Source organism: Giraffa tippelskirchi, chromosome 4 (genome assembly GCF_054371585.1).
Source record: "Giraffa tippelskirchi isolate mGirTip1 chromosome 4, T2T-mGirTip1v1.2.pri, whole genome shotgun sequence".
NCBI classification, from domain to species: Eukaryota; Metazoa; Chordata; class Mammalia; order Artiodactyla; family Giraffidae; genus Giraffa; species Giraffa tippelskirchi.
In genome coordinates this window covers 187,349,055-187,375,246 of record NC_137278.1, presented here as the reverse complement: position 1 = coordinate 187,375,246, position 26,192 = coordinate 187,349,055, and the positions used below count along the sequence as shown (strand labels likewise).

The 26,192-nt window shown below is 36.5% G+C and overlaps 1 long non-coding RNA gene across 1 annotated transcript in view; it reads right to left on the bottom strand.

Annotated features, from left to right (window-relative positions):
- The window catches only part of LOC145503581 (uncharacterized), a 217,037-nt gene that overhangs the window by 168,378 nt on the left and 22,467 nt on the right, over positions 1-26,192 (bottom strand). The window contains exons 3-4 of the long non-coding RNA XR_014051574.1: positions 21,378-21,451; positions 15,307-15,493 (exon numbers count right to left, since the gene is read on the bottom strand). This is a non-coding gene — a long non-coding RNA (uncharacterized LOC145503581). The remainder of the gene's footprint in view (positions 1-15,306; positions 15,494-21,377; positions 21,452-26,192) is intronic.

Here is a 26,192-nt window from a genome sequence, read left to right as displayed (position 1 = left end):
GCACAAACTACTAAAAAGCCACAATTTCCTTCTAGTTAGTTAGTATGATTAGGTAGCAGATGAACAATATTACAAATCCAATGAAACAGAACATACAAAGTTTTTAAAAATCTGGTCACAAAAACTATCAATCTTCAAGTTTTGAAAGGTACATGTTGCTCATTTTCTTCACTAAATTCATTTGGAAATTCCCTTTCTCTGACATTTTACTTTTCTATGACTTAAAAATGTGTGGGAAATAAGCATTTGATCTTCAGTCCATGTACGCTTAGTGATCTCTCTCCATATTTTGTATGGGCAACAATCTAAATATTAATCTTCCTATCAATCTTCATCTTTTCCAGATCTGCACATGGACAGGACTCCACTACTTATCAGTGTGTGATGTGGGGCAATGTGCTTAATCCCTATAAGTTACAGTTTCCTACTTTATAAAATGGGAATAACAATACATTGCTCTATTATGGTTCTTGGGTTAAAATTCAGTTTTCCTTTCTCCCTACCTCCCTCTATTCTCTCTGTCTCTCTCTCCCCTGTACCTTCTACTCCCCATGTGCCCTAAAGGTATTCATCCATCTATCTATTTATCTATCTATCTATGTACCTACCTACCTATGTATCTGTCCATTCATTTGCACATTTACCTATTACCACATGGAATAGGAAAGAGGTTGCCAATATTGACAATTCAGTTGAAAATACAGTGAGATAGAAAATAAAAGAATGGGACCAAGGGCAAATAAGGTAGTAAAATCTAAATGCAGTCAATAAAGAGTCAGTTGATTTCACCAAACAAAACAAAATAAAACAAAACAAAATGGGAAGGAATAGAGTCCTATATCCTCCAACTGCTTTTTTTTTTTCTTGGCAATTTGGAATATGGTTGTGCCCAATTTCATATCATCACAATAAACCTTGGGTTTGTTTTCACCATCAAACGGAATTGATAAGAGTTGGCAGCATGGGTGTAATGAATGCCATTTTGTAAGAGAGCTGTAACAGTGTCAAATATGCAAACAGTGCAGTACATTTTGCAAAACAGTACACTGCATTTTGCCAGTGTAGAACTAACCTTACTTTTCACATTTATGTCTTTATGAAGTTAGGATCAGGAATATATATGTAAACAGAATACTACTGATATTTGTAAAATCACTTGTATGGGTCTTAATGATGATGATGCAAAAGTTATAGTCCAAATAATACACTGGCTTGAAAACAGTTTAAAAAAATAAAAAAGAAACTTTACTGGCTACAAATGACATTTCAAACACCCATTTTCAAAATTCTTTCATGTTATTTACTAGGTGACCGAGATACTCCTATTTCATAGGAAGAAAATAAGATTTACTATTTTTCACAATATGAAACAAAATAAGAGAATTTAGCAGTAACAGATGGCACTAGTGGTAAAGAATCCACAGGCTAATGTAGGAGATGCAAGAGCCATGCGTTCAATCCCTGGGTTGGGAAGATCCCCTGGAGAAGGAAATTGCAACCCACTTCAATATTCTTGCCTGGAAAATTCCATGGGCAGAGGAGCCTGGCATGGTACAGTCCTCGGGGTGGCAAAGAGTCAGACACAACTGAGCATGCACACACACACATACTCAATCTTGGATTTTCCCATATTTGAACATATTCCCCAAAGTTTAGAAATGTGACTAAAATTAACTCTATTTAAAACTCTAGAAAATTTAGTTTAATTATTCATGCTTCAGGATGAATCAAGCACACTTTAGAGTCAACAGGAATAATTCTTAACTTTTCTTTTAGAAGGACAAAGACTGACCATTTTTATTAGCTAGTTCTAGAAATGATTTGGCATTGCTTATAAATGATCTTGGGCTTCCCTGGTGGCTCAGCAGTAAAGAATCCACCTGCAATGCAGGAGCCACAGGAGACAAGGGTTCAATCCCTGGGTCACAAACATCCCCTGGAGGAGGAAATGGCAACCCACTTCAGTATTCTTGCCAGGAAAATCCCATGGGAGGAGCCTGGGGGGCTACAGTCCATGGAGTCAAAAAGAGTTGGGCACGAATGAGCATGTATAAAAGATCTTACCTGTATGGGTTCCTTGGAATTCTTTAAATGCAAAATTCCCTTAAATCATTAGCGTGGTATATCCCTTCATTCTTGGTTATAATCAACATATGAAACTTATTGTACACAAAATGTACACATATTAAAAGAAACTGTATTTGCTAAATGAGGATGGTGCTACTGCCTATGCCAAAAGTCCTTTGGAAAAATGTATTTTTATTCTCTTTGTAATATATCATTGTGATCCACACAGTCAAAGGCTTTGGCATAGTCAAGAAAGCAGAAATAGATGTTTTTCTGGAACTCTCTTGCTTTTTTGATGATCCAGAGGATGTTGGCAATTTGCTCTCTGGTTCCTCTGCCTTTTCTAAAACCAGCTTGAACATCTGGAAGTTCACGGTTCACGTATTGCTGAAATGGCGTGGAGAATTTTGAGCATTACTTTACTAGTGTGTGAGATGAGTGCAATTGTGCAGTAGTTTGAGCATTCTTTGGCATTGCCTTCTTTGGGATTGGGATGAAAACTGACCTTTTCCAGTCCTGTGGTCACTGCTGAGTTTCCAAATTTGCTGGCATTTTGAGTGCAGCACTTTCACAGCATCATCTTTCACGATTTGAAATAGCTCAACTGGAATTCCATCACTTCCACTAGCTTTGTTTGTAGTGATGCTTTCTAAGGCCCACTTGACTTCACATTCCAGGATGTCTGGCTCTAGGTGAGGGATCACACCATCGTAATTATCTGGGTCGTGAAGATCTTTTTTGTACAGTTCTTCTGTGTATTCTTGCCACCTCTTCTTAATATCTTCTGCCTCTGTTAGGTCCATGCCATTTCTGTCCTTTATTGAGCCCATCTTTGCATGAAGTGTTCCCTTCGTATCTCTAATTTTCTTGAAGAGACCTCTAGTCTTTCCCATTCTGTTGTTTTCCTCTATTTCTTTGCATTGATCGCTGAGGAAGTCTTTCTTATCTCTCCTTGCTATTCTTAGGAACTCTGCATTCAAATGGGAATATCTTTCCTTTTCTCCTTTGCTTTTCACTTCTCTTCTTTTCACAGCTATTTGTAAGGCCTCCTCAGACAGCCATTTTGCTTTTTTTTCGTTTCTTTTCCATGGGGATGGTCTTGACCCCTGTCTCCTGTATAATGACATGAACCTCCATCCATACCTCATCAGGCACTCTATCACATCTAGTCCCTTAAATCTATTTGTCACTTCCACTGTATAATCATAAGGGATTTGATTTAGGTCATACCTGAATGGTCTAGTGGTTTTCCCTACTTTCTTCAATTTAACTCTGAATCTGGCAATAAGGAGTTCATGATCTGAGCCACAATCAGCTCCCGGTCTTGTTTTTGCTGACTATATAGAGCCTCTCCATCTTTGGCTGCAAAGAGATAGGAATACCAGACCACCTGACCTGGCTCTTGAGAAACCTGCATGCAGGTCAGGAAGCAACAGTTAGAACTAGACATGGAACAGACTGGTTCCAAATAGGAAAAGGAGAGTACGTCAAGGCTGTATATTGTCACCTTGCTTATCTAACTTATATGCAGAGTACGTCATGAGAAACGCTGGGCTGGAAGAAGCACAAGCTGGAATCAAGATTGCCAGGAGAAATATCAATAACCTCAGATATGCAGATGACACCATCCTTATGGCACAAAGTGAAGAGGAACTAAAAAGCCTCTTGATGAAAGTGAAAGAGGAGAGTGAAAAAGTTGGCTTAAAGCTCAACGTTCAGAAAACTAAGATCATGGCATCTGGTCCCATCACTTCATGGCAAATAGATGGGGAAACAGTGGAAACAGTGGCTGACTTTATTTGGGGGGCTCCAAAATCACTGCAGATGGAGACTGCAGCCATGAAATTAAAAGACGCTTACTCCTTGGAAGGAAAGTCATGACCAACCCAGATAGAATATTCGGAGAAGGCGATGGCACCCCACTCCAGTACTCTTGCCTGGAGAATCCCAGGAACGGGGGAGCCTGCTGGGCTGCTGTCTATGGGGTCACACAGAGTCGGACACGACTGACGTGACTTAGCAGCAACAGCAGCAGCAGATAGCATATTAAAAAGCAGAGATATTACCTTGCCAACAAAGGTCCCTCTAGTCAAGGCTATGGTTTTTCCAGTAGTCATGTATAGCATAGATGTGAGAGTTGGACTGTGAAGAAAGCTGAGTGCCCAAGAATTGATGCTTTTCAACTGTAGTGTTGGAGAAGACTCTTGAGAGTCCCTTGGACTCCAAGGAGATCCAACCAGTCCACCCTAAAGGAGATCAGCCCTGCATGTTCATTGGAAAGACAGATGTTGAAGCTGAAACTCCAATACTTTGGCCACCTCATGCGACGAGTTGACTCACTGGAAAATACCCTGATGCTGGGAAGGATTTGGGGCAGGAGGAGAAGGGGACGACAGAGGATGAGATGGCTGGATGGCATCACTGACTCCATGGAAATGAATTTGGGTAAACTCCGGGAGTTGGTGATGGACAGGGAGGCCTGGCGTGCTGCAATTCATGGGGTGCAACGACTCAGACATGACTGAGCAACTGAACTAACTAACTAATATATCATTAGAGAGAAAATTTGACAATGTATCTCAATTTAAGTCAGGCCAAAGTTTCAAGCAATAAAAATGTTCACTATTTACTGCAGAGATCAAGAAAAAAATATTCAGCATCTTGGGAGAATATAAAGTCTATATTCATGATGCAGACTACATTTCTGTGGCTTAGACAACCAAGAGGAGTAAGAATCCAACTCTCCAGGTTAAAACATTTTCCTTTATTCACCTTCTGTGGCCATTTATCTCTATACCTCAACTGTGCAGAGTTCTTATGAAGACAAGTGGAATAGTTTGCTCTAAAGTGCTTAAACTCTTAGGAGAAAAGTATACTATAAGAGCAAATTATGATTATTACCGTAACAAACACAGGAGATAATTATTTTTGAGTCAAAAAGAACACGGAAAAGTGTGATTCTGTATTGAAAAAGACATGGTGGGCGGTAAGTGATTTTCAGTTCTGTAAAGAGCAATATAATACTTTTCACATTGCAATGCTTATAACATGTATCCTCTAAAGGCCTTACTTCATATGCTCATTTTATAAAAATTTCCCTTTTCTTTCCCATATAAGTTTGTTAAGTTTTGTCCTTTGTATCACCTGTGTAGGCTTAGAAAGAATTACAGAAAAGCAGTTAAATTTTTGCCAAAAATAGACTGTCAAGGTCCAAGATTTCATGCATAATAATTCACTGCATTGAATATTTTCTTTTACATGATAGTTTTAATGTAAATTTATAATTTTTAGTAATAGGTTTTCCTTTACAGTTTTTCTGTGATTATTTCTTGTGTATCTCAATATAGTGTCTGGTCAGAGACGATTAGCTTTGCAGAGGAAGGAAGTACTTTGTCTGTTCATATGTTCCTGAGCTTCATTTTCTATCAAGTGTATATATCCTGATTTGCATTAATTACACATGTTGTGTGGCATTCTTACTGAGCTTTAAACAATTGCATTTATGTTAAAAGCAAGGGAATAATTCTGTTCCTTCGGTTTGGTGTCCATACACAACAGCAAACTAGATTTTGCAAATGACTGCAGGTAAAAACACTGAGAGGTTAGCAGCTTTGAAAGAGACGAGTCTGAAGACAGCGCCCACTTTTCTCACTTTGGGTTCTTGTATCTCTCCGTCTAACATATACCCCTTTCATTTTTCTCTTCTGATATTTCCACATTAGGGTTTTAGCAGGACATCCAGACTTACCCCAAATGTCACATTTGGTTATACCACTGGGTATAGTTCATTCTTTACTTATTCCCTGGAAAGCATGCCCTGTCCTCTCCTTTCCACATAGATGCCAGATCCTGCTGTTAAAAAGGTACAAAGACAGAGCAGGTAGCTGAAGAATCCAGGTATGACACTGTTTCTGCTTTCCTCCGTAACTTAATTAATCACTCTGAGGCACATGGCAACAGGGCAATAATTATATATTGTTTTCTATCCCATGACTGTATTTCTCTTTCTTTCTCTGTCAAATTTTATAAACAAATTAGAGGCTCCAGATTATTTGAATTTGAGTCGTCACCTGGTGACTGTGAAAACAGAGTTCACGTAAAATCATGTTCTTGCAATTTTCTTACTCTGACATTATTTACATTGAGAGATCTCTAAGAAAAGAAATGTGATTACTTCTGTATGTATTCTTGATCAAGTTCTTCTTATTCTGAAGTTGATTCTAAACTATCAGAATCTTTCAAGTATCTGACTTAAACAGGCAGATATATGTCAGTTGCTTATTGATAGTTTTAGGAAAGGTCTCAGGGAGATCAGTCATTCCAAATTTGTAAGAGCCTACATAACACTGGTGCAGTCAACTTCATGATAATCTCTGAAGGTGGGGTGTAATACAATGTGATGGAGTAGGGCTCTTAGGACCTAAGGGTAAAAGTTTTACCTATGGGTAAAAGTATACCATAGAAAGTATTTGTTGCAAACCTCTATACAATTGTGAAAGATGTTTTCATTTTAAAATATTAAAAGAAATTACATTCATTTATTCTAAATTCATTTGAAAAGTTAAAGTTTAACTTATTCTGAGCGTCTTGCATTACTTTAGGCTTTTGACATACACATGAACAACACTGACCAAGAATACTTATAATTTAGTTGGACTTACATTTTAGTATGGAGACATAGACAACGAACATTAAGTTACAAAATAAGTAAATTACACAGAATATGCAAAGTTGGTGGACTATGAGGTTTTGCGAGTATCTAGAAGTGGGTGGGCAGGATAAAATATTAAATAGGATAATGGATACACAAAACTAGAACAAAGAACCTAAGGCAGAAACATATTTCGTAAGTTCCACAAATAGAAGTGAGAAGGCACCCCCTATAATGAGCATAGGGCATGTGGCTTGTCAAAAAGGGAGTCAGAGAATGTGAAGCCATTTAGAAGTTTTGAGCAGAGAAGAGACATGATCTGACAAATTAAAATTTGAATTCCATTAGAATGCAGTCAGGGGTAGAGTCAAAATTGGATACACTATCATACAAAAACTAAAGTGTAACTTTCTTTACACAGCAGGTGGTTTTTAATTCCCTGTAAATCAAGATTTTTTTGCCCAGTTGAATCAAAAAGAAATCACTCGAAGATATGAACTTGAAAGCAGTCCTTACAGTCACCCTTTTGTAAAGTCTTACTTCCCTGCAAATAATCATATTGTAGTTTATAGTCAAAACATGTACAGTGTCATCCCTAATAAAATGGAAGTTAGGATAAAAGGAATCCTAGATATTCAGATAACCAAGACCTATCCCAGATATGGTGATGAATTGTTTATGGAGTGAGGCCTGAGTAAGGATATATATGTTTAAGATGTTCCACACACTGTGCAATTGCAATGAACTTATGATCTTCAATATTTTTTCCTTTCCATGTATACATGTGAGGAATATATGTGAGTGTGTGTGTGTGTGTTTTTCAGAAAGAGCAATACAAAATAAAATAGCTAGATGAATAGAAAAATGTAAAAATGAGCAGGTTATCTATCATCATCTCTCTACCTATCCATCTATCTATATGTAATTATGTTTTATTTTAAAGCAGCAGTACTTGATTTCATCTTGAAAAATCAATGAGATAAAAATTATCTGGCATTATTTGTTAGCAGGGATAAAGTCAGGATACCAGGATACTACTGTAGAATGTACCCTTTTATTCCAAGCAGCATAAAAGATAAATCATTAAGGAAAAACAAGTAAGAAAAGTTGGTTGTCCTACAATGTGAGTATGCAACCCTCTTGAACGTATCTGTTGCTCACCTCCTGCTTACAACATTGGCCAAGCAAACTGCCCAAGTGGTCAGTGTTTTTATTAGAATTTTTAATTTCAATTCCTGTCATTTCACTACTTTACTTTTATTCTATGTGTTTGTAAGGTTGTAACCTTGATTTTGAATTAAAACTTGACCATAGAAAGTAACATGTCAGATTAGGGTAGAAAGGAAGTATATATAGGTAAGAACTCCTAGAAAGAAATCCCCAAATGTAAGTTGACATTAAAATAGATTTATATATTTTCTCTAGGGTTAGCTGAGGTCTCACATTTCATCCTGTGTCATTTTTGTTACCAGTGCTGCTAAGTGGCTTATTCCAGTTATTTAGATATTTCTGACAGTGCTTTTCTTTCCTTTGATTTCCCAAAATAGAGCTTTCCTAAAACTTTATAAAATTTTGAAGTTCATTATTTGCAAGAGGAAATTTCACAGGCAAAAATTAGGGAAGCTTTCAAATTATTTTAGCTAACTTTCTTTCTTTTATGCATTTTAGTTATTAACACTTTTATGATGTCTTGTTGAGGTCAAAGAGAAAACAACATACCATAAGATTTAAAAAAAAAATCCTACATAAAATGCACTCAAATTGAAAATAGCTTCTATTATGTAAAAGTATTAACAATGTGTTGCTTAGAATAAGATCAGAAAAGTCTTAACATTTATGCACAGTTCATAAATACATGTGACCTTCAAAAAGTGACAGAAATATATGGTAAGATAAGATTTTATGTATCTATTAATATGAATATTTTCTGTCAACATACATTCACCCTGTCATGCTGGCTTTTCATAATTGCTATCTCAAGAGCTTTAATTATCTCTTAAAATTATAAGTATTTACATTTGCTTTGTCTCATGTTTGCTTACCACTAACATATCACTTTTTTTTATGTGTGATGACAAATGGTCACTCATCATTAATATAATGACAGGGCTCTTATCCAAGCTGAAAACACAGTAGGTTTTCAAAACAAGCTTCAAAGATTAAATCTCCTCTGTGATTTCCTACAGAGCATACACATCAATAGAGTTGACTGTGTGCTGTCACTTTCTCTATGGAGGCTCCCTGAATTATCCACTACATATTATACACTTAAACTCACAGTATTCTTTTTAAAACTACTGTCAGGAGCCGCGATAGGCATTACTGACAAAATGGAGGTACGGCCCCAACCCCCTCTCCTCATCCCGCAGGCATGGTCCCAGGATGAAGGAATTAGGTCTTGTGATTCTGACTTGTCCTTTCCTTCCTCTGGTTGAGTTGGCTGGAAAGAATGTTATAATCCATAACGTTAACTACTGACATTTGTTCAAGGATGTTTACAAAGAATGCTCTAGGATGAGCACATAGGCTGCAGCTTGAGACCATGGGAAACATTGTTATCTGAAACCTGCCTGTAAGGGGAATGTTTACGGCAAAACAAGTTCCCTGAGTTTAGGGGTTAGGATAACTAAGAATAGTTAGAAGCTAGAAGTTTAAGGTATGTCGTAGTTTTGGCATATTTTACTACAGCTTACGGAAACTAGGTATTTTAGAGATACTAATAGCCAAAAGCCTTTTTAGGAGATGATGAGCTTAAGTTACTAGGGGATAACAGGATTTAAAGAGATAAGGAATAAACCGAGGAATGTGATATACAGCCCAGAGACAAACTTGAGTTACAATGTTATCACAAGGACACTTAAGAGGGAACTCTGAAGGACAACAATGATTTATGGAGACAGTAAATATGGGTGAGGGGAAACTGAAGATGTCATACCTCTGACCTAATGCTTCTGTAAAAGTATAAAAGAAAACCTGATGCTTAAAATAAACATGCAGCCCAGTGCTTTGAGTGAGAGACTGCATCATTTTCATTCGCCGACCCCGTTCATCCCTTCAGGGCGTTTCCCTGGCTGCCGGAGCTGGACTCCGGCAAACTACAGTTGAAAGCGAGCAGGTAGTTAGAATGTCTGCCTTTCTTTGAGGAATCCAGGTTTATTTATAAAATTGAAAACAAAAGAGAAATATACCTCTGTTTGATCTCACATCTCATTTGTATTTAACTATGTTGTAGCAAATGGTCTTATATAATTTTTCCAGTCACTAGTGAGCTACATACCTTATTTAAAATAAATAAATTATATTTATGACATGTGAGTTTCAGTAGTTGGAATCATTCTTGAATCAGCTATCAAGGTCTCAGATCGGAGCAGCTGAAGAGAACTGACTGTGACTGCACTGCCCCTGCCAAAGTCTCCTTTCCACAAGGAGCTCCCCAATCTTTTTTTAAAAATTGAAGTACAGTTGATTTATAATATTATAGTATTATACATTTGAGGCATACAGCACAATGATTCAGTATTTTATACATTATACTCCATTTAAAATTATTATAAAATGTCTGTATTTCACTGTGCTGTACAACAATCCTTGTCCCTTCTCTATACACAGTACCTGGTATCTCTTAGTCCCATATCTTGTCCCTTCCACCATTCTTCTCCCTATTGACATCTGTTAGTTTTCTATATTTGTGAGTGTATATTTGTTTTGTTATATAAAATTGTCTGTTTTATTTTTTTAGATTTCACATATAAATGATGACATACATTATGTGCCTTTCTCTGCGTGATATATTTCACTAAGTACAATACTCTCTAGGTCCATCCACATGGTTGGAAATGGTGGAATTTCATTCTTTTCATGGTTGAGTAATATTACTTTGTGTGCGTTATCCATTCATTTGTTGATGGGCATTCAGGTGGCTTCCACATATTGGCTTTAACATGTAATTCAGCAATGAACATTGGGGTGTATGTATCTCTTCGAATTAGTGTTTTTGTCTTTTTCAAACGTATACCGAAGAATGAAACTGCTGGATCATATGGAAATTCAATTTTCAGTTTACTGAGGAAATTCTACACTGTTTTCCACAGTGAATGTACCAATTTACATTCCCACCAACAGTTTACAAGGGTTCCCTTTTCTCCACATCCTCACCAACATTTGTTATTTGTAGACCTTCTGATGACAGCCATTCAGGTTTGAGGTGATATCTCACTATGATTTTGATTTGAATTCCTCTAATGATTAGCAATGTTGAGCATCTGTGCATGTGCCATTATTTATCTGTATGTCTTCTTTGGATAAACATCTGTTTGGTGCTTCCAGACATTTTTTAATCTGGTTGGTTCAGTTGTTGGCATTAAGTTGTACGAGCAACTAGCTCTTGAGGTTTGGTAAGTTTTTAGCCATAACTTCATCAAATGCATTTTCAACTTCCTTTTCTTTCCCTTCTCTTCTGGGTCCCTATAATGTGAATGTTGGTACACTTGATGTTATCCCAGAGATCTCAAGTGTTATCATTTTTTCATTTGATTTTCTTTTTGCTGTTCTGATTGATTTCCATTATTCTATCTTTCAGATCACTTACACATTTCTTGCATCACTTAGTTGTTATTCATTCTATTGTTTGTTTGTTTCCCTGTTTCAGTCATTGTGTTCTTCAATTCTTACTTTTTTAGGTGCTTTTTTAGAGTTCCTAACTCCTGTTAAAATTCTCACTGTGCTTATCTAGTCTTTTCTCTAATTCAGTTAGCATTCTTCTTGAATTCTTTATCTAGCAAATTGTTTATTTTTGTTTCCTTATTTTTCAGGGACTTTCTCTTGCTCTTCCAATTGGGATCAGTTTCTCTATTTTCTTTTTGCTTAATTTTCTCTCTCTGTGAACTCAGTTGAGATAGTTACCCATTTCAATCTTGAATGGTTGTCCTTATGTGGGGGCTGCTGCTGCTGCTGCTGCTAAGTCGCTTCAGTCGTGTCCGACTCTGTGCGACCCCATAGACGGCAGCCCACCGGGCTCCCCCGTCCCTGGGATTCTCCAGGCAAGAATACTGGAGTGGGCTGCCATTTCCTTCTCCAATGCATGAAAGTGAAAAGGGAAAGTGAAGCCGCTCAGTCGTGTCCGACCCCTAGCGACCCCATAGACTGCAGCCTACTAGGCTCCTCCGTCCATGGGATTTTCCAGGCAAGAGTACTGGAGTGGGGTGCCATTGCCTTCTCCGTATGTGGGGGCATCCCTATACAATCTGCGTGTATCCAGTGCCTATGGTGAAAGACCTGTTTTCAATGTGAACACAAGTTACATCTTTCCTCAAAGATGTGGTGTCCAGGCAGCTGTCGCCTTGGTAGATGGTGGGGCTGAAGATGGAGAGACTACAGTCACAGCTAGGTGTGAGGTCGGTGCTTCTCTTCTGCTCAGTGGCCATTTTTGCCCTACCAGGGGTGGAATCAGATCCCAGAGGTCTTGAGGGCAGGGTCCAATCTGTTTCTGTTCCCTTTAAGTGTGTGTTCTCCTCTTTCCCAGCATTGGCACTATTGTCCCAGAAGGGAGCCATACTGGAGCATGAAGGGCCTGTGCAGGCTCTTGGCTTGTAACAGGGTGCAAGCTGCAACATTTTGCCCACCAACAGAGGTTCCGGGCTGCTTCCGAGACACTGGCTGAGCAAGTGCCAGTAATGGCTGCCCACATCTTGCTTAGGTACAGGTTCAGGTCTGGATCTTCTTTGTCCCTCACAGTCAATCATTCTCTCCAGCCTCTGCCACCCTTGCCCTAGTGTGCAGCTGTGCCACAGGGCAAGTGGGGTCCCTGTGGGCTCTTTGTAAATGTGGAGGGGTTTGGGCTGTGGTGGACCCACTTCCATGAGGGATCAGGGGCACTTCTAATGTGCTACCTGTGTAAGCGCCCGTAATGTCTGCCCCTGTTCCCTCAGATGCTGCTTCAAGTCCGAGTCACCTCTGCATCTCATGGTCAAGTTATTTCCTTGGTTGCAGCAGCCTTTGCTTCAGTGTGGACCTTCCATGTGATGTAAGCAAGGCTGGAGCTTTCACTTGGCTTAGGTCGGGGGCATGTCCCAGGGTGGTTGCAGGAAACCAGGCAGTACTTCAAGCAGCTTTCAATCCACCCTTACTGCACTGCTTTGGGACCAAGCAGCATGTGCACACTCCTCACGGGTGGAGTCCAGACTTCCCACAGCCCTTCTGTTAGGCCCACAGCCCTCCAAACAGCAAAGGGGGTTCATATTCCCTCTACTGGACCCTGGGACTGGATATGTGACTGGAATCACCCACTCCCCAGGACATATCTTCATCCATGTTGTCTCCGTTTTCCTCGAGTCCCTCCCAGGAACACAGGTCTTGATTGATTATTTCTCTTTTCTTCCTACTCAATTCTGTATAGATCATTCTTACAGCCCGAGTTGTATAGTTGTCTTTATGCGAGTTTCTGGATAGTTTTCAGTGAGAGCTGTTCCATATGTAGATGTATTTTTGATCTGTTCATGGGTTCAGGTGAGGTCCATGTCCTCCTATTCCACCATCTTGATCTATATCCCTACATATAACTTATTTAAGTTTAGTAAGAGCAGGAATTACTTATTTTTAAAAGTGACTTAGTAATTTAATGCCTCCCATGTCTAAGATGTGTTACTCTTTAATAAAACTTTGTTGAAAGTAAATGGATCATGTCACAGAAAGCTGGTCTAACAATTTATTTGTATAAAATAGCTTGAAGGATATAATATCATTAGCCATTTTTGAAAAACTATAATTTACAAAACTAAGTCAATTTCCTGTCAAAAATTTATATGCAATGTTTAAAAATTTTATGTTTTAGTGGTGAAAGATGGTTTAAGATACATCAACTGAAGACAGAACAGTAACATCTACAGGGACTATATCTGAGTATCTGAATATCTTCACCTCAAAATAGAATATTTGTTTTTTTCTTATTCATAATATAGGCTACACTGCATATTTAATCAGTATAATTTAGGTTTTTACTCAGGGAGTCTATTTATACAGTCACTGAAATATTTACTATGAGCAAGGGGTAAATAAAAAGACAAAGCATAGTCACTATCCTCAAGGAAGGTGGGCAGTAAAGTATCTGTTGTTCATTCATCAGAATGTCTAATGTTCCAGGCTCTCAATAGAAATTTTCAAAAAGCAATTAGAAATGCATCTGTAGTTCAAATAATTTGGTAGTTATCAGAAATGAAGAAGAAATTGAAAATATATTTAAAATAAAAAAAGATTACTCAACTTAGCAGAAAATGTAATCGTTAAGGCTTGTCACTGAAAACTACATATGAATTTTCGAAGTAGAAAAGGGAGGCAAATGTTTCACTTTGGAAATATAAAAGGTAAGAGACTGAGCACAGGATTTTTGTGATGAATAGATGATATCTCAAATATGTTAAAAATCATATACAAAAATAGATGCACAGCTCTTTACACACATGTACATATACATATGCTCATAATAGTCTTAATTCCTGATGAATAAGTAAAAACTTTTTTGACATAAAATTCTGGTAGGTTACAGTACACTGTTTGATCACTGTAACCTAATGATGGTATTTTCATTCATTTTTCTAAAAATTCTACTTTTCAATATTTTAAAACAATAGGTTATTTTATCATGTTTCCTAGTGATGAACACTTAGTTTTTGTGGTTTATAAACCTCTAACTTCAGTTTGAAGAATTTTTTTTTTCCCAATTAGAATAGGTGTTTTCAGCTAGTGCTTTAAACATATCCTTCCACCATCTCCTAGTTCTCATCAAGTTTGCTAGAATATTAGCTGTCAATCTTTTTGTTCATTTGAAAATGTTATGTAGTCTGTGACTTCTTTTGAGCTTTTTATCTTTGGTTTCTAGCAGTTTAAACTAGTATATGCTAAGGTGTTCTTTTTATAATTATTAGGGTTCTCAACTTAGCTTTCAGCTTAGGGTTCTCAGCTTTCAGAATCTATGGGTTAATATTTGTTATAAACTTTGAAATTTTTAGTCATTATCATTTCAAGTATTATCTCCTTCCTACTTTCTTCTCTCCTTTGTGATTCCAATTATTGTTATGTTAGCTATTTTCATTTGCCCTACATGCTACTTCGGCTTCCACTTGGGCTGTTTAAATCCATTTATTGATTATCAATTATTATTTTCAGTTCTTAAATTCCACTTAATCTTTTATATTATATACGAAATCTCTGATGAATGCCTTCATATTTCATTCTTAATCCTTTTAAATATATTACTTATAGCCACTTGAGAGCTCTTGCCTGCTAACTGTAATACCTAGTTTGGCTATTTCTTTCTTAGCTTTCGGTCTTATGACATGATCTCATGAATTGATTAAACATTTACTAATGTAGAACATTTCATATGAAAGATGAAGCAACCTTCCTCCAATTAATGTTTATCCTTTATTATTCCAGTCAGATTGAGTTGGACTTATCACTTTATTCAAGTCAGGGGCAGACTTGATAAGGAGCTAGATTTACCTTTGCTTCCAGAGCATAGTTTCACATTTTTTCACTTGAGAGCCCAGCACATGGTGTGTTCACTAGGGCACTTACCCTGGAAGTTAACCGACCTTATCTGTACAGTCTCCTCCACCTCCGTTTTGTAATGCCGATCCCTTAAATATTAGATCCTTCAGCTGTTTTAGCTGTTCTCCAAATATCTTTTATTCAGCAGCTTTTCTTGATGTCTTTGATAACAGTGTTGTTCTCCCAAGAGGGACTTCATCATAGGCACAAGTACAAGTCTTACCATATCTTCTGAAAAAGCAATTAGAAATCACTTAGCAAATACGAATAGTAAATATTAAATTTCATAATCCTTACTTCACAAGGTTGATTTAGACATTAAGTGAAATAAAAAGTTTAGAAAATGATATGAAATTATGTACATATTTACTGCTTTCATCATTACTGAGAAACTTCCCCCAATTTTATAATGTCTTAGCATCCTATGTTGTATTACTCTTAGAGGCATGCTAATAAATAAGTTATGAGGATTTAATATAAAGCATGGTGCCTATAATTAATAATATTGTACTGCATATTTGAAAATTACTGAGAGAGAAGATTTTAAAAGTCTGTCATCACAAGAAAAAAAAGATGGTCAAGTACTTTGGGAAAACATTACAGAATAAATGTGGTCTTCTGTTAATTATGGACCCCTTATATAGAAGCAGGTAAGAGAATGAACTAATTCCTCTGATGTCCAGTTTTCTGGAGAAGACTATGCTCAGTATTGTAAAAGAACATGATACTAGTATAGTATACAATTTTACAAACCAAAAAATATATAGGTAGTTAATATGTGGCTCTAATCTGTAGGCTTCATTTTTATTTGTGGTAAAGAAATTCTAAATTACCTTAGATACTATCAAATTTATATTTCACATTTTGTATGAATGCTTCCATCTAAAACCCGTAGTTAAATATAGTAACTGCAAAATAAGTTACAACATTTTTTAAAGAGGTAACAAAATGAGGCTTATTCTGTCTTTATCCAGAAACTAATATGCATGTCTGTGTGAAATTAGATATGAATGGTGGTAGTATCTAGGCACAAAACCCCCAACCAAAGGGATTACTTTAAACAAGAGCAATTATAAAATTTAACAAATGCTTCAGACATTTATAACTCTGCACAAATATAATGAAACCTACACTTAATACTCATATTAAACTGTAGATTTTATGTGGTAAAATGCTATGCCCAGTGATTTAGAAATGTCTTTATCAATCTTAAGGTGAATATGAAGACAACTGACAAAAATTATGTTTATTATAAAGGACAAATAAGGTAAAATATTTTATGCTTTACTAACAAAACTCACATTCCCTTGAAATAATAGCATACATGCTACAGACCACAAGAGTGGTGTTTTCTCATTATGAAACAAAACCTAAATTTCAATAAGAATCAAGGATTATGTTTAAAGATATCCACATTATTAAGTATCAATCTAATTCAATGATAGTGAAATGGGAGCTTAAAAAATAAATTGTCTGACATAAAGACTTCTGTCCTGAGGTGGGTAATAGTTACTATGGATGTAATTTCATTGATTTCGTATGAACTGCATCATGAAGAAATTTTCCCTCCAATGTAATACAATATCAGAAAAGAAGAATAACTTTCATCTGCTAATTTTAAGCACTTGAGTATAACAGAATTGTATTGAAACTAACAACTAGATAGAAAAATGATTGAGGATAAAGATGCTGTACAGCTATTTTTGCATTTAAAAATTATTGAAGTTACATACAATTTTATATAATAAAAAGGATGTTAATAAAACTACCATAATATTACTTTTAAGACAATCTTAAAATCTGGGTACAAATAAGCTAAAGCAGGGCCCCTTGACCCTATGACATAAAATATGTCATAGGATCTACTATGGATCCTACTATGGGATCCTACTATCTAATATGGATCTACTATGGGACATGGATCTAATTACAAGGTTACCAATCCACTATGTTTCAATAAAAACAGTTTATTCCCACTGACATTACATTTGTAGCAAGACTTTTATCTTTTGAGTATTCATACTTGGATTAACACTGCTAAATGCAGCAGAGATTAGCTATCTAGATATCATCTATCTATCATCTGTTTATCACCTGTCTGTAAATATCTATACAGAAATACAATTTATTATGGGGAAAAAGATACCTGGATGCAATCACATCTCCCTTTCTCCTACCTCCACCCAAGGCTTTTCCATAAATACCATATTACTACCTTCCCTATCTCTCACTACACATTAAAGGAGAAAGTTTGTAGAGTCACTTATCTTTAGCAATTATTTCATTATCTGTGAGAAATAAGGTTTAACTGGAAAGGCTATATTTAAAAAATCAGAGAGATTTCTGACAGATGGGGAGAAGAGAAAACAGTATCTACACAAATGTGGGTCTGGAGGCAGAGGTCAGGATTTGGCTTGTGATGGTCTTCAGAGCTCTGTTTGTGTCAACAGAGAATTGGACAATGAAGATGGGTTTTTGAGTGACATTGCTACAGCATATAAACTGAATCTCCTTTCTTTCATGCTTTTGACTGCTGAGAGTCAACATTTTCTATTGCTTGAAATTACTATGTAGTTGAAACCAAGAAAATAATTCTGTGATATCCCATTTAACCATTCTTGTGATACCTCATGCAATAGAAGCCCTCCTGAATTCTCAGCACATGATTTCTCAGTCAACTACTTCACCTCCTATAAAGTCATTTTGTTAGCTGCTCCTCACAGATCTCTTTTCATGTGGTAATAACCTTGACCCTGCTGCTCTTCAGAGACTCTTCATCACCAACAAAGTCCTTGATGGCTGTTTAACATGTATAGATCTGACTCAAGATAATCTACAGGAAACTCCTTTGGATAATGCTGACTTCTCATGGCTTACTGAAGGTTCTTATTTAAAAGGTAACAATGATAAATTTTGTGCTGATATGCTACCGCAACTCCTTTTGATGTTGTTGAGGCAGCGTCTTTACCTATGGCTACTTATATGTGCTTACACAGGTTTGTACTTCAGTCAAGGGCAAACTGCCAATATTTTTACTAACAGCAGATAAGCTTTTGGAGTAGCTTACGCTTTTGGAATTTTGTGGAAGCAATGTGATTTCTTTACTTCCAGTGGAAATGAAAGTAAAAATGGCCCCTATGTTCAGTAATTGCTGGATGCAATACATTTACCTGCCACTTTAGCTATTATTAAGATTCTAGGACATTCTAAATTTGACACTCTGGAAACTAGGGAAATCACTTTGCTGGCATTTCTGCAGAAATTGCTGCCCTCAAAGGAACCAACAGCAGCCAAACCTCTGTCATGGTCTAAAGGGATATTTCCCCTAATGATAACTTAGAAAAAAATAGCTAGAGAAGCTCAACAATTGACTTCATAAAGAAAAAAAAAATAAGATTGGAAATTTAACTGTTGTTAGTTTAATATAAACAGAAAGCTCTGGTTTGGACCAAGTAACAACCTAGTCCTACTGGAGATTCTAAAATTCCCACTCATAACCACTGTACCTGCATTAAACCATCGATCTACTGACAAAAGGATGGCCTTCATGAATCAGTATTAGCTGGGAAACATTAACAAGGCTGAACAAACTGCCTACTTCATTTGTCCCATTTGTCTGAAGTACAAGCCAGGGAAGCCTCTTCATACTCCTCTCAGACATTTTAAAATGCCCATTGGACAATTTGAGGTCAGGCAAATGGATTTTATACAACTTCCTCCAACTAATGGACCTAAGTATGTTTTAGGCACAGTCCATAGGTTTTCACATTGTACTTTAGCCTTCCCTTTCAGACAGGCTACTGCCTCTTCTGTGGCTAAAGTCTTTTTAGAAAAGATTATCCCTACCTGAGGATCTCTTCTTGAATGTCATAGTGATCAGGGAGCCCATTTTACTGGTCAGGTACTTTGACAAGACTGCAGTGTTTGGCTGGCTTTATAACACTTTCATTGCACTTACCACCCCCAATCCTCTGGTTTATTCAAATGAGCTAAAGACATTACTAGCAGTCAACTGGCAAAATTTGTAGAGTCTTTTCTAATACCTTGGCCAAAAGTACAGCAATTGGTCCTTCTAAATCTTAGATCCACACCTTTTAGAACTCATTAACTGTCACCCTTTGAGAAAGTTACAGGATGCCCAACACACATGGCTCCTGACTCTTTGGACCCACAACTGACAATGCCAATATTGCAAAGGCCTCATGGCTTCTATTAAAAAACAGCCATGTTTTGGTAGAGTAATATTTTCACAATGTGCTCTTGGGAGACAGTCCTTGAGCATCACACCTTGAAACTTGGAGACTTTGTCTACTGGAAAAGGACTCTCTCTACTCCCGAAAGGACGCTCTTCAACTTCATTAGAAAGGCCCCTATCACATACTGCCACTCAACCTTTATGCCAGCTAACTCCAGGGAACAGACTCTTGGAGTTGTTGCAGAGAAGAACCAATTCTGACTCCATTTTGAAACTGTTTCTTTGACTTGCTTCTCATTGCTTTTGTTATTATAATCCTACTTAATGGCCTGCCTCAGAGAACCCTGCCCCTCTGCCCAATTGTTAAAGTGTCTTTATTTAGCTCATAGAAAGATAATCTAACTCTGCCCACCTGTGAATGGCTGCAAGAAAGAAGAGATTAACACACTGTTTTCACAGGCTGGCCATTTCCAGGGATGTTTTGCAACACTAATGGCCTCTTTTACTTTGCTTTCTCCTTTTCTCCTCTATGAAAGAGTTCTCTCCATTTTTGCTTGGGACATGCACACAGCTTGCCATGGCTGCAGACTCTGAATTATAATTCTTTGCTTATCCCAATTAGTCTAATTTGGAGAAATAACTGACAGTGTATTTGTTTTAGGTGAATATCAAGGAGAGTATATAGATGGCAAAAATACACATGAAGTGGGTTTTAAAGTATTAGTATTAGGAAAATACAACTGTCTCCCAAAAGACTGACAATATCAAGTGTTGCCAGAATGGAGAACACTTAGAAATTACATATATTGCTTAGAGAATGCTAAACAGCACAACCACTGTTACAGGCTGAATGATGTAATTTATATTGGAAAAATTATTGCAGATGTAAGTTAAGGTGAGGTTACTAGAGCAAGAGCTAATCAAAATATAACTGGTGTATTTATAAAAAGAAGAAGTTAGTTAAGATTAGAGGGAAAATAACATGAAAAGACATGGGGAGAAGATGACTCACAGCCCTCAGAAAGAACCAATCCTGGTGACACCCTGATTTCAGGCTTGTAGCCTCTACAACTGTTGAGACAATACATTCTCTGTTGTTTAACTCAATTGGTGATACTATTATGGCAATCCTAGCAAACTAATACACCCACTGTGGAACACATTTTGGTGGTTTCTTATAAAAATGTATATTTAATTATCTTTACCAAGATAACTGAAAACATAGATATTCATTTAATGGCCTACATGGGAATGTTCACAGCATTATAAGAACCATTAACTAGAAACAACCAGTGCAACAGTTGGTGAATATATCAACTAATTGTAACACATCCATACAATGGGATAAAATGGAAGAAACTACTGATACAGGCAAAAATAGATAACTTTGAATTGCACTATATTAAATGAGAGAAATCAGACACAAAAGGCTATATTCTGCATGATTCTATTTATATGATTATCTGGAAAAGGACATCTATAGAGACTAAGAACAAACCAATGATTAGCACTTTCTGAATGGAGAAAAGGATTACTATAGTCAGGCAAAGAAAACTCCAAATAATGCAAAGAAAAAAAAAAATGGGACCTATGTTGCAGTTTTGTATCTTAATCCCTTTCTGAATCTTTATTTTCCTCACATTTGAAAGATAGCCCTTGCCTTTTCTAAAAGTTAAGTGTATGCAGTTTCATTGGACCTGCCACACCATAAAATTCTGCAGTGACTTGTAAACAGAAGAGATTTAATTGTTAAATTCACAGCTGAAACCAAAACAAGGATAGAATAAACAGGAAATGGGTGAAAAAAATCTAGGCAACAAGAAACTGTTTTGATAAGAGAAAAAACACATATTCTTCATGTTCATTAAGTGGAAAAAAGTGAAAATGATGACAGAAAAACAATTATGAGGTTGGACTTACTCTGTTAGCTCTGTAAGAAGTTAACTGTATTAGCTTAGTCCAATAAATTTTTTTCTGAGACTTCGGTTTCTTCACTGAAATAATGACAGAAATTGGAGTAATATCATGTGAATTTCTACCAGTTAAACACAGGAAAATAGAATCAGATGCCCAATTTAAATTGCTAGGATGTATCATTGCAATCTAAAATATAGCACAGGAATATGAGGGACAAGTTGTGTCTTACAGGACACAAATAAATATGGTGAAGTGTGGCAGGGATAAAGCATTAACCATGCTAATTAAGACCCACCTTCACAAATCTGGGCTTCCCTTGTGGGTCAGCTGGTAAAGAATCCACCTGCAGTGCGGGAGACCTGGGTTCGATCCCTGGGTTGGGAAGATCCCCTGGAGAAGGGAAAGGCTACCCACTCCAGTATTCTGGCCTGGAGAATTCTATGGACTGTATAGTCCATGGGGTCACAAAGAGTCAGACACAACTGAGCAACTTGCACTTTCACTTTCAAAAGAAATATAAATTATAAACAAGAAAACAATAATACATTATTAGACTATGCTGGACGTTCACTCTGAGAATCCCACTGTTAGAATGATGTAGACACACTATGACGTGTCCAGAGGAGAAAGGGCATAGTATTGAAGGGACTCTAAACCATAACATCAGGGAAAACCGAAAGAACTGAATCTTCCTATCCTCAGTTTCCAAACGGAACATGCCAATTTCAAATACGTAAAAGGTTTCCATTTGGAGCAGAAATTAAACCTATTTAAATAGACTATGCTACTCAAAGGTCTAAAACTGAGACCTATATATTGATTAAACAAAGTATTAGGCAAACTTTTCATTTAGTTGCCACAGTTGTCTAAAGATAAATACAGATGCTTGAAGAGCTGGTTGATACCACAAGAGTTACTCAAACGTGATATATGACCATGTGTCCTTTGAATTTATAAGAATCAACTGAGTGGTTAACCAGATTTAAGAGTTTTTTCAATGCAAAGTTTCTAGGATTTCCTGATCATTCTTTTTTTCCCGATAATTCTTTTTCTTACATAAGTAAGACCAAGTGTGGAAATTAAAGGAAGACAAATTTCAGTTCAAGATAAGTAAGAACTTGCTGAGAATTACGGCTGTACAATGATCTAATATGTTCTCTCGATAGTAAGCCTCAGTCTCTACTGGTGGAAATGTCAAGGTGTGTTCACTGCTTAAGATCATTTGTAGGTCCCCAGAATGCTATTAATATCAGAATATTCTGCCTGGCATTCAGGCCTTTTCTGAAGGACTCTGCTCTATCAATCTGAATTTATGTTTAGCCCCCGAGTCAGTCTCTACTACAGAAAAATTAGTATTTCTACTAATGTTCACATATTGTTTCCACCACTATAACTCTGACTATAACATTTTCCTAAAGGAGAATATCTTCTTCTTTTCTTCTATGTAACTCTCATACATTTGTTAAAGATCAGTTCAGCTTCACTCTGTTTGATGAAGCCTCTGGACTCATCCCATCATGCTGTTTTTTCTTCTAAAGAACACTACCTGGTACATATATCTATTTCTTCCAAACCAAATCAAAGGTTTGTAATACTTTTCTCTATGTGCATTCTCCATTTCTAATTTGAAGTGAGGAAAGAAGCTGTATAATACTGTTATATCCACCAAAGCCCCTATAATACAATTTGACACAAAACTGTTATTTGGTCAATATCTGGTACTTGCTGCTGCTATTAACAGAATCCTAGAATTCTGATTAATCATATTCAATTTCTGACTCTACACTTTATAAATATCATTGTTCAGTTCAGTTCAGTCACTCAGTTGCATCTGACTCTTTGTGACCCCAGGGACTGCAGCACGCCAGGATTCCTTGTCCATTACCAACTCTTGGAGCTTGCTCAAACTCATGTTCATCGAGTGGGTGATGCCATCCAACTATCTCATGCTCTGTTTTCCCCTTCTTCTCCTGCCTTCAATTTTTCCCAGCATCAGTGTCTTTTTAAATGAGTCAGTTCTTCACATCAGGTGGCCAAAGTATTGGAGTTTCAGCTTCAGCTTCAGTCCTTCCAATGAATATTCAGGACAGATTTCCTTTAGGATGGACTGGTTGGATCTCCTTGCAGTCCATGGGACTGTCAAGAGTCTTCTCCAACACTACAGTTCAAAAGCATCAATTCTTCAGCACTCAGCTTTCTTTATAGTCCAACTCTCACATCCATACATGACTTACATATACCATATATATTTATGCTTATTTTGTCTTATAATAACCTTGCATGGGCTAATAACACCCACGTTATATCAGTTGGGTTGCTTTGGACAGACACTGTATACTAGGGTTCTTAAAAGAAACAGAACCAACAGGACAATGTATATCTAAAGAAAGATTTAATTTAATGAATTGGCTCATGCAATTATGAAGGTTGACAAATCAAAATGTACAGTGTGGGTCCATGGGCTAGAGTTCCATAAAAGACCCAAAGTTGTGGATCAAATCGGAAGGCCATCGTTGGCAGAATTCCGTCCTGCTCAGGGGAGCTCAGTCTTCATTTTACTAAAGCCATCAATTGATTAGATAAGGCTCATACACATTATGGAAATCAGTCTGCTGCAGTCAAAGTCAACTGATTTAAATGTCAGTCTCATCCAAGAAACACCTGTAGAGAGAATAATATATGACCAAATATCTGGAACTATAACCCAACCAACTTGACTTTACCAGCACAAACTTATTAACGAGATTACGAACACTTTATCATGAAATTTACTTACCATAGACTAATTCATATTAGTTTTACCTTACTCTTTGGTATCTTTAATATCTACTTACATTTGCTTACATTTTTCATTATTTAATAATTAAGCTTACCGTTGACCCTGGTCAACAAACTGTCTTCCTGCAGTAAACTGCAAAGGTGACACTATGCTATCATTTTTTTTCAAATCAGCTCTAAGTTGGGTAGCCAACATTTGTTTCCCTTGCCCAAAGCAATTCCTGAAGTAACATCACAGAGATTAACACCAATCCACAGGAATCTGCCCTAAAATTTCTGCAAAGAGTTAGGGGTCTTAATAGGTCATTGCCTAAGACCTGATGAAATTGTAAAAGGGCAAAATCTTATCTCTAAAGAAAAATCTTATCTTAGCTTTTAAAGTCTACACATCTTAAAGGATTCAAAATTATTTGAATTTTTAACTTTTTGTAAGTCTAGTTTCACTGCATTTCAACCTACTAAAAAATACTGTATTAAAAATAACTAGACTGAATTTAACATTCTCCATCTAATGATTTCCTGGGTTCATTACCTTTTACTAGAGTATAGCTTTGATGTAACAGATAGGTGTAAACATCTAAACATCTAATATCAAGATCCCTGGAGAAATGATTGCTTTCCTGGTGATAAACAGGTTTATCAAACTTTTATCAAAGTTCAAGCTATAGTTCAAGACCTCAAAAGAAAATTGTAACTTCCAACCGTATGGAAGTGGATTTCCTGCTCTTTAACTATCTTTTAATTTGTCTCCCTTTAATGCAATCTTTATTATATCTTCACTTGCGTGATCTTATGCTTTAGGACAGTTTGAAAGAAAGTTTCTAGGAAATAACTCTACCTGCTGTACTGAATTACAGTATTTTCTCAGTCATATCACATCTGTGATGCCACTTAACACCTGCACCACACTTATATTGGTGAATTGCTGTTGCCTGTTCTGTGACTTAATGGCACAGAATATATAGCATATGTTGGTAATTCTTTTGTAATATGTTCGAAAATGTGCATACAAATGAATCCTCTTCAGGTGCAAAAGCATGAATTTATAGTGCAATTAACAGTTTGAGCTCACACCTGCTTTAAATACCACACAGTCTTGTATTTTAATTACAAGCTATGCAGTGAGACCACCCAAAGTCTCTATTCCATATGTAGTCTACAGAACTGAGGCAAAATTCATTTTGAGTCTTGTTTTCAGGACCCACATATTCTATATTTAAGAAATAAATATTCCTATAGATAACTACCTAAGGAATTAAAAAATGAAATGATGTCTATTTTAAATAATATAATAGGAAATGAAGATTGATTGAATAATTGAATATTGATTGGTTAAAAATATAATAGAATCTAACACCTAGGAAGGACTGGAGTCATGCTTTTAACTAAAATATTTCTTGAATCTCTGTCTTTTATTTGTATAGTTCAACTTGTCTGACTTGGGTTAGAGAAATGCTCCATAACTAGCCTTGTCAATATTTTCCTTTATTTCCTTTATTTCCACCAGCAGTCTGTAAGTTATTTTTCCTCCATATCCTTACCAACACTAAAATCAACAAACTTCTAAAATCTTTGTCAATCCTGCAAATATATTACTGTGGTCTCAACTGACATTACTCTAATCTTGATAAAGTTTCACATGATGATTGGTCATTCCTATTTCCACTTCCTTGAAATGCTTTCTGCTAATTTCTCCAAACATCTTTTTCCCATTTTAAATGAGGCTGTTCATCTTATTGGTTTGAAGGAACATTTTATACTCTACATATTTAATATTTTACGATTATGTTAAAAATCACTGCAGATGGTGACTGCAGCCATGAAATTAAAAGACGCTTGCTTCTTGGAAGAAAAGCTATGACCAACCTAGACAGCATATTAAAAAGCAGAGACATTACTTTGCTTACAAACGTCCATCTAGTCAAAGCTATGATTTTTCCAGTAGTCATGTATGGATGTGAGAATTGGACTATAAAGAAAGCTGAGTGCTGAAGAACTGATGCTTTTGAATTGTGGTGTTGGAGAAGATTCTTGAGAGTC